A 10,680-nucleotide genomic window follows, 5' to 3' on the forward strand; every position below is an offset into this window, starting at 1 on the left:
TAACACAATCCTTCTTTCCATATACTTCAATAGATTATTGGAGTGCGATATCTCTTTTTGTCTAACAGCCACATGATTTATTTTGACACCGATCTCGTTAAAAAAAATGTAACTAATTTTTCAATAAGTAATTTGACGTCTAGTAAAATAAACTATCGAAAATAAGTTTTATTTGATGATTTTATATTGACAAGTCCGTTCTAGTGAACACGAATGTTTGATCAGATTGTGTCAAAACATTACGACCTGTGCTTTAGCAATTTCTGAATTGTGTGTTATGAATGTTTACGCAAACGAACACATCGCCTGAAGCATAACCTTTGATTTCTCTTTTCTAGGCTTAGCTAAAAGAGAAATGAAGGAAAAGAGGAGTTAGACCTAATAATTTTCTTTGTCAGCACGAAAGATTCAGGTGTGAAAATGGTGTAATTTTTTTTTCTAGATCAAGGATACTCATATGGATTTTTGTAATTCCACTTTTTATCTCTACCCTGAACAACAATTTGTATAATGAGAGTCGTGAGTTGGTTCTTATCATAAATATTTATCTTATCAACAGCAAAATCTAAAAAGCCCTTAAAATTACAATAGCTTGTAATATGCGTTAGCATTAACGTAGAAATGCTTCATATACTGACAAGACAGAAATTTATGCTTAGATTGAAATCATAAGCAAGTGACATCTCAAGTTTAAAAAATCAAAAGAATGGCGTCATGATAGACACAAGGAAAATGTGATATTTAAATCATTTTAAACAAAGTTCGTAACCCTCTAAGTATAATAGTAGATGTTTAAAATTTGCTCAACTTTCTTTTCCTCAATTAATGAAAATAATGAAACTAAAATGCCATTATTAAGATGGAAGTTTTGGTTTTTGTTTAACTAAGCAGTTGAGATCTATCGGGGAATACCATCCTCCATTACGATCCCCGAAAAAGTGTAATAAAATTTCTTTCAACAGTGTAAACATTTTAGAAGTACTTTACTTTTTCCTTTACCTGAGAACAGTCTAAAAACTCAGAGTGGAACCTTTGTATATTTTATTACACAATTCATGTTTATAGTTCAGACCTTGACACAATCTTGTTTCTTTTTAAGGTCAAATCTGATAGTTTTTCTCAATCTATGTGTTGCTCCACTTCAGCGAAGGCAAACACGTTCCTTCCTTACAAAGAATGTTCTGGACTCGAATACTATTGTATTTCAACTGGGTTTGAACTTATTGTAGGAAACATGTAAAAAAAAAATGACATTAGAATGGCATTATTAATCCTCCCCATTCGACATATTATCTTGCTTTTTATTTATTTACTAGTTCCTATCATTGGTCTGAAGACTCATCCAAAATTATTCCTTGTCTAATTTGTAAAACAGTTCAAATGAATTGGACGTCTATATAAACTGTTCTGTGAATAATAATGATGTTTCTTGACTTTTGTTTCATCAAGTGGACACATGTTATTCCCAGCTGGATATACTGTGATATTTACTTTAATCCACCTTCTACTTTAAACATTGAGTTTACATTCAAGAGGTATCTGGATATATTTTACAAGTAAATAAATATATCTACATACAAATAGAGGGATATTTTAGTATTGTATTATAGTAACTGTAATATATAGGAATAAATATAACTGAATTGAGAAAAACTTAACTAAACCTCTAAATTAGAAATGAGAGATAAAACATTTGTATGATATCTAAACCACTTTTTTAATTCCTACGTACACATATCAATAATTAGTATTGCTATGAAAAGGTAGGAAATTTTTCATGTGGCTCAGTAAATTTGAAGAGGGTTTTAGACTCGTTTGTTCGTTTTTTTGTTAAGCAAAAAGAGCTACAGAATAGGCTATCTATGCTCTGCACACCGCGGGTTTTGAAACCCAATTTTTTAGCGTAGATAGCTGTCAGACTTACCACTGAGCCACCGGGGGGGGGGGGAGGGCATTAGAGCTAAAACTTTGACTTTCTTACATTTTATGTAAGGCTTGACTCATAGTCCAACAAGGACAATGTAGTTAAAATATTGCCATATGCTCTTTATACCAGTCAAGCACGTGTGTGTGTACGCGCGCAATTTCGTTAACTTTTTTTTTGTTGTTGTTCATTTTGTAAATTAAAGTTTATTTGAATTTAGTTGTATTATGCACAAAATTGTCTTCGTAATCTAAATTATATGTCACTATTTTATCTACCCTTATTAATTAGGTCTGTAGATATGTCAATAAATACTGGGTGGGTTTGTAAAATCTGAACATCTTCTTGTTCAATAAAATTAATTGAATATTCTGAATGTGGTCAAAAAAATTATAAGATAACGTTGCTGGTCCTTAGTGTTACCATCACTGTAGAATAATATATATAAATGTATATCAATTTTTATATTTATTTAATACATTAAATCTCCCTTTATAAGTCAAAAATGCTTTAAAACCAAGTTCAGAGCTCAGAAATTCGCTTTATAAAGATAATAAGAACACAGTAAATTGTTACGGTCTATAGACGTACGTTAATGCTACATATCGGATAACTACTAATATAACATTTTTTTTTTTATTGGTCGCGCATACTCAGTGTAGTGGGTGGTTTTCTTTTCAAAACCTATTTTACTTCTATAAAGTTTTACAATTATTTTAGTTTACTCACGAAGTTTCCAAATGTTATTAACTGTGTAATTGCAATATTAATTGCAAATAGATCGAACGGTAGATCAAAATCAACTACAGTAAAAATCCAGGACGAATTCATACTTATTTTACTGCACAGAGCCAATTTAAATTCTGCGATGAAGGTTCCATCTCGTCGTTGTATAAGCTTTATCCTGCCAAAGCTGTCATTTGCACCGCCAAACGTTTTATTTTCTAATACTTTCTTAAGTGACATTAACCTGTGTTCTTGTATAGATATTTATTATGAGGGTATTTTATTAATTAGCCTAGAAGTGTAAAGGTTTTGATTGTTGTTAAACACAAAGCTTCACGATAGGCTATCTGTGCTGTGCCTATCACAGGGATCGAACCCTGAGTTGCGGAGTTATACTGCATCATATTAGTCCAAGCGATTGCTGGTCATGCGTGAAATTCCTAAACCATTTGGGTCTCGGGGGGGCTAAGATTGTGTATCTTTCTCTACAGTGGAGGTGGTTGAAATGGAAGATAGCTTGCTGAGGGTGGGGAATTCCCAGTGGACCATTCGAGGACAGCCCCTGTCGCTAGTCACGTTCATCGTGCCTCAACTTGTACTATAAAAGTTACGAAACCTTTATGTAAAACATTCAAACGTTGGGCGTGAAGTCGCGTGGAACCCAGGTGAGTAACGTTTTATGTAGTTTTACTGTCATCGTTAGATATAGGTAATATTTAAGAAATCTACAATTACAAATTTGTATTTGATTAGCCTAATAACACGCTCTCTCTGTCTTAAAACTTCTGCTTTTCCATCATAGACTTGATATAGCAAGAACAAAGAACAGACAAACATTGCACCACTGAAATGTTTGTCGATCATTATTTTTTTTTCTACTCAAAATATGTTAGTCATTGTTGTCTCTTTTAACGTTTCAACAATGTTAACACCTGTCATTTATTTACAATTATTTTAGCCTAATCAACAATATTAACACCTGTCATTTATTTACCAGTATTTTAGCTCAATTTTTGAACCTTGTGGTAAACGTATTCCCTTCGTAACATATTCAGTATTCGCGTTTATATCTTTAACATCTTATTTACGGCCAATATTTTTAAAAGATTCATATTAACGATTTCAATATTTACAATCTAAAGCTGCTTAAAGGGATAAAATCCAAAATGTATATTCCTTTAAGTAATAAAAATACGCCAGCATTACTGTCTTGGCAAATGAATACTGAAAACATCTTTATCTCAAGTAAAATCTTTTCTGCATATAAAATTAAAGTATGGAACTGAAATAAAGGTGTAATATCTTTATATGATAACAGTTATAACATTTTACAGGGTATTTGACATAATATATAATACTATTATTAGATTTTAACTTTTTGTGATTTTGTTTATACTTCCAAAGAAAATTAGAAATTGGAAACAAATGAAGAACTCATTATTAATCTTGTTTGGAAAATAAGCATTGGAATAACTAGTTCCTAGAAAAGCATGTAAAATCAAAGTGATTGCTCCAGTGATCTACATCCAGACAAAAGTCATGGGTCTAATATTTATAATATTTTTTTTTGTAAATCTCCTCATTTAAGATAAAGACAAATAACATTTTCGAAGTCGTCTGACTTAAATATAATATTTTTACAATAGAGATACTATTTATGTCCCCATGGAAACAGAATCCTGTAAAAGGCAGTCAACTAATTTATGTTATGTGATATGAAACACATAACCTCATATTAAGTAACAAAACTAGCTGGCAGTCAACTAACTTATATTATGTGATCTGAAACACATGACCTCATATTAAGTAATAAAACCAACCGGCAGCCAACTAAACGATGTGATTTGAAACAAATAACCTCATATTAAGTAACAAAACCAACTGGCAGCCAACTAAACGATGTGATTTGAAACAAATAACCTCATATTAAGTAACAAAACCAACTGGCAGCCAACTAAACGATGTGATTTGAAACAAATAACCTCATATTAAGTAATAAAACCAACTGGCAGCCAACTAAACGATGTGATTTGAAACAAATAACCTCATATTAAGTAACAAAGCCAACTGGCAGCCAACTAAACGATGTGATTTGAAACACATAACCTCATATTAAGTAATAAAACCAACTGGTAGCCAACTAAACGATGGATTTTGAAACTTATATTAGCAGCAAAATCAATTGAGAAATGCTTTTTCGAGCAGTGTGAGATCTCATCAGCCAAGCTAGTTCTATGAAATTGATTATCATAAAATGGAGCTTTATATGGCTTTGAGTAGGTTGTTTTTTTTTTTTAAGAGCAAAGCCTCATTAGGCTATCTGCTGTGTCCACCGCGAAAAATCGAACTTCGGATTTTAGCGTTGTAAGTCCCTATGTAGACGTACCGCTGTCCCATCGGGGAAATGGCTTTAGGCACGTTATTAGATATAAAGGTATGTGTAAATTTAAACACTACACCAAACTAATCTCGTTATCCAAGCGAAACTATGTATCTGAAACATTTTTAAACCTTGATATCCATTTGAAATCCAAGTTTATTGTTGTTTTAAATGTCTGTATTCAAGTTATATAGTTAATATCAAGGTTAACTTTCCAAAACTTTATATATACTCATATTGTTAATAACATGTTTACTACATTCTTAAAGAACCTTTAGCCATCTATAGTTTATCGGAAGATTTAGCGTGCAAAGCTTCAGAAGAGATCTAACTTGACTGTAACGTAATGATGCCCGGTTTCTCAAAAGAAAAAAAAAATTAATAGAATCATAACATTAATGTATAATAATAACATTCATTTCACAGTTATATATGTATATCTATATGGAGATGTAAAGCAAGACCAGTGACGGTAGATTCAAAACTCTAAGTAACTTGTTTTTCTATTCATTGGTCTACGCTGAACCTGACCCTCCCTGGTCCAAACCATGGACCGAATCCCGATGAAGAAGAAAACTGTTTTCTATTCAGTGACGATGCGAATGAAAAAAAAAAAAAACAACACACACACACACAATAATTCACGAAGTCGAAGACATTTTGAGTACATATTCAGAAAACAACAACAACAACAAACAAGTCAATATTATCTAATATACTATATCTTGTTGTACACGACACGCCTGCAAAATAAAATTAAAAACTCCCCTGGTTGCTTTCCATACATTGTTAAAAATTTCGAGTTCAGTTTGTTTGTTTGTTTATAGTTAAGCAGAAAGCTACACAAAGGGCTGTCTTTGCTCTGCCCACCACGGGTATCGGTTTCTAGCATTGTAAGTCCGCAGACATACCGCTGTGCCACTGGGAGGCTCGGTTCAGTTAATATCAGGTGAAAATTGGAAGGTGTTGTTATATCCCAGGTTAAACAGAAAGTTGAATATGTTATATTAAAGCGATTTTGGAGTCTTATCATCTACTTACAATCCATGCCGCCAGGTTGATACATATTGTTTTATTTGACAATGCCCTTAAGCACAAAGGATATCCCTATCTTGGAAATTTTAAACCCCGATCTGCATGCTTGAATATTTTGCATCAAAAAGGGCTTCACAGAGATTTATCTTCGGTGACGTCACACTACTTACGAGCTGAAAATGTAGTTCTGTACTAGAGGTGAAAAATGATTCCATTTTTTTAACTGTACGAATTTCCACGAAGTCCGCCACCTTTAACGATTCAATATAACTGCGTATGTCTCAGCTTTTATGAAGAATATTTGATATACACTGTGCCTTTTGACTTTTAATGAGTAATTACAGAAGTTTGTTTGTTTTTGAATTTCGCGCAAAGCTACACGAGGGCTATCTGCGCTAGCCGTCCCTAATTTAGCAGTGTAAGACTAGAGGGAAGGCAGCTAGTTATCACCACCCACCGTCAACTCTTGGGCTACTCTTTTACCAACGAATAGTGGGATTGACCGTCACATTATAACGCCCCCACGGCTGAAAGGGTGAGCATATTTGGTGTAAGAGGGATTCGAACCCGCGACCCTCAGATTGAGAGTCGAGTGCCTTAACCACCTGGCCATGCCGGGCCAATTACAGAAGATTTACGGAAGTTGGTAAAATTATTAGTACGAGCTGTCTCCAATTTATAGTTTAAGCATATCAAAATCGTTCACTAAACGCTTTCAGTTGACTCTAAAGAATTACATAAAAACTGACTAGAAAAGCGTAAAGAGACTATATACTATAAAATGTGATTGGTTAGAGTCTAATTAATAAAATCTGATGAACGTATATAAATATGTAAAAGAACGATGATTGTATTGATAAACTTCGAAATGTGTCTGCCAGTAGGTCTAGACTGCATTCAACTTATCATTCAATCACCTTATTGTTAATAATAAAAACTTTAATGTTTGCCATTATAATGGTTTTGAGCTTGAATAAAAAGGGGGAGGAGTTGCGATTTCTTTCAGTTATATGGGGGAATCCCCATCTTGAAATGAAATAGATATTTTGGTCTTTCTTCTTTAATGGGATATGTAATTTGATCGTTCTTTTTATACTGTAAAATCAAACTTGGTGTTCTTTTTTTTTTCTAGCACAAGGCTACACAATGGGCTATCTGCGATCTGTCCACTATGGAGAATCGAACACTGTAAGTCTGTAAACTTACCCGCTGACCCACCGGCTGGTGTGTTCAAACTTAGATTCACTTTTGTCTAAAACGACTTGGTCATTTTATTTATGTAGGTTAGATAATCTTCAACACATGGCTATAACTGCATCACTAGGTAGTATGGGAAGGTAACCTCCGCAAGAATCCCCAGTGACTCAACGAATAATTTGAAGGCTTATAACACTACAAACCGGGTTTCGATACCTGTAGTGGGCACAACACAGATAGCCCATTGTGTAGCTTTGTGCTTAGTAACAAACAACTAAACAAATCTTCACAAGATGAGCAACATTTATACAGGAACCCGAAAAGTAACTGTTTATATAAACCCAATGTTTATGGTAAGCAATATATGTTTCGCAATATTTTCATAACGTGTATTCATACGAATATTTGAAGAAACGATTATACTGTATTATGAAAGCAAAGTCTGTGGCATTTTCCTAATGTAAATTTATCTTATTTTATTGTTCATAAGTTCGAAATACTATTGTAACTTTCTTAAGTAAATTTTATTGTACCCTGTGTTCTAACATTTCTTTGATTGTGCAGTACAAAGTTTACCGATATTCTAATAATATTTAAAATGCACTTATATTATTAGGATAATTATTTTTTGAAAATTTATCACAAGATCATCAAAGATTTGCTGTAACTTATGATACAGAGGAAAAGTAACAGGACAAAGCTGTGGATAGGTATTATGATATAGGCCCGAAATAACTTTCATAAATATAATGTTACGATTTATCATTATAAGACTGAACTTATGAACTTTTAATTCGGAATTAAAGACAGTAGTACTTTAATTATAAACTCATTAACTCAACATTCAGAAATGTTTTTAATTTTTTAAATCTTTCTTATAAAGATTAGTGTTTTTCTTATCGCATTGGATCCTGTTTTGATACGTATTTTAAAACTTATATTTTTTTTTATATTAAGTACCTTTTAATTATCAAAACCAAAAGTGACGTAATACTTTCACCGAAATAATCAAACCCAGTAGACAATTATAAGAAAGGTATGTGACGTTTTGAAATTTAAGTTGTTAATAATTTTAAAAATTATTTGGTTGTAGAGGCATCGCTAGGCACTGGCGCACGGTGCCCGTGCCCCGAATCCCCAGTTGGTGTCTTGAAAAATCAGAATAGAAAACCATGATCGATATCATAGTGAAACGCTGAAAATTCTCGTGCCTATAGGCTCAAGCTCCGGGTCTTTTAAGTATCTAGCGACGCCTCTGTCTGTTTGTTTTAGAGCAATGCCACATTGGGCTATCTGCTGTGTACACCGCGGGGAATTGAACCTTGGATTTTAGCGTTGTAAGTCCGTAAATTTGCCGCTGTTTCACCGGAGGACAATTGAAAAAGAATATTTAGTAAAACCAGAAAACCCGCAAACCGTTATAAGTTCTCGGCAATGTCGTAAGATATAAGGGATAGGAACGTAGGTGTGACCGATTTCAAAACACAATAGGTACTACATTCTTTGAAATTATGCTTAAATAAGCATGCAAATGAGAACAACGATCAAATCATTTCTGCCCTCTTTGACTAAGGCTTACTCATATCAACATAAATTCTACTTCTGTGATGCAAACAAAAGCTCGTTTCTGTATTGGGCTATAACTCAGGGTGTGCATGTCGGTATAAGCACAGTAAGAATGGATTACTTTTAATGAGACCATGCTGATGTGAGCTTAGTAAAAATGGATCGACTCGAAAGTATTAAATTTACTCACGTCAATATAACAGTTGTAAGAAGGCTTTACAATAGTATGGGGTTTCACAATCACAATTCACGACATTCTGTCTTCACTGAAATTCATGTTTTGGTAAGGAAAGAAAATTCACAATAAATATACAACCTAATAGAAGTGTCACGATTTTCCAGTAAATACATGAAGTATTATAATGGTATACAATCACAATGTGTAATAATGGGATACAACTATAATGTGTAATAACGATATACAACTATAATGTGTAATAACGATATACAACTACAATGTGTAATAATGTGCAATTACAATGTGAATGTTTAATAATGGCTGGAGACGGCTTGAATGGGTAATGAAGAAAACTTTAATATGATGACAAAACCTTGTCGAAACGTTGTACATTTGCTGTTATGTTAAACTTATATTAAAGTTTTTCTTAATTACCCATTCAAGCCGTCTCCAGCCATTATTAGTCTCAAAGTGGGTTCCTCGTCATCGAATGTGAATGTTTATTATTGTTGAGAATCGCTCTGACATTAACTGATCTGATTTGCAATAGAGTCATGAAACAAGTTGGTGTATATATTTATATTACACAAGCTATATACATTTCTCAAATATACAAAATTGTAATTAACTTGGAATAGTAGTGTCAGATTTGCAGGAAAGTTATACATCTAAATACAAGCTTATCTAATTGACTTTACTCTGTCTCATTTAATCCATCGTTACAGATTGTTGTGTTAAACTCCATCAGGTACCCGAGTCGTCGGCATTTGGAACTGATTAAGGCAATAAGTTCCACGAATAGAGCCAGACTACTATTCTTTCGTTTTATCCTTTGCTCCTGTTTTTTACTTTCGCGATTTTACTGTCTGTTTGTGGTACTAGATTTTAAGTAACATTAACTCGTTATGCTTGAAACTTCTTAACTCTCAGCTGAAGCCCGCGTAGACTATGCTTTATTAGCCTTGCTGGCTCGGCATGGCCAGGTGGTTAGGGTGCTCGACTCGCAATCTGAGAGTCGCGGGTTCGAATCCCCGTCACACCAAACATGCTTGCTCTTTCAGCCGTAGGAGCGTTATAATGTGACGGTCAATCCCACTATTCGTCGGTAAAAAAGTAGCCCAAGAGTTGGCGGTGGGTGGTGATGATTAGCTGCCTTCCCTCTAGTCTTACACTGTTAAATTAGAGACGGCTAGCGCAGATAGCCCTCGTGTAGCTTTGTGCGAAATTCAAAAACAAACAAATGATTAGAATAATTGTACATAATTTCGTCAAACTTGTTTTAATGGTTAATTATTTTAAATTGCTTGATTTGCTAATTGGCTTTCAAGTTTCTATTTATAGGACTATGACTGACTTAAAATGTTTTCGACACTTTCAATAGATGGGGTTTTACAAGAGTTCGTGATAGGTACAGGTTGAATTTTAAGTGGTTATCATGAAACAGATTAGTTAAAAACTGGTATAGGTTTATAGTTGAACATTCTATATCTTCAGTAAAGTAATATTAGTACAGATACGCATGTTTGGCAGCGGTTTAGTAAACTAGTATTTATGTAAAAACGAACTCATACAGAATAAAGATTTTGTAGAGGCGAATGTATGTAGTTAGAAGCCTGTATCTCGGGATTAGAAACTGATCTGTATTGAAGAATTAGTACAGATACGCATGTTTGG

The 10,680-nt window shown here is 33.5% G+C and overlaps 1 protein-coding gene across 1 annotated transcript in view; it reads left to right on the top strand.

Moving 5' to 3' along the window:
* The first annotated feature begins 3,288 nt into the window (after nucleotides 1–3,288).
* LOC106478523 overlaps nucleotides 3,289–10,680 on the top strand; it is a 20,733-nt gene continuing 13,341 nt past the window's right edge. The window contains exon 1 of the mRNA XM_022382140.1: nucleotides 3,289–3,315. The gene's annotated coding sequence lies outside the window, so the exon portion shown is untranslated. The remainder of the gene's footprint in view (nucleotides 3,316–10,680) is intronic.

The sequence above is a fragment of the Limulus polyphemus genome, unplaced genomic scaffold (genome assembly GCF_000517525.1).
Source record: "Limulus polyphemus unplaced genomic scaffold, Limulus_polyphemus-2.1.2 Scaffold220, whole genome shotgun sequence".
Lineage (NCBI taxonomy): Eukaryota > Metazoa > Arthropoda > Merostomata > Xiphosura > Limulidae > Limulus > Limulus polyphemus.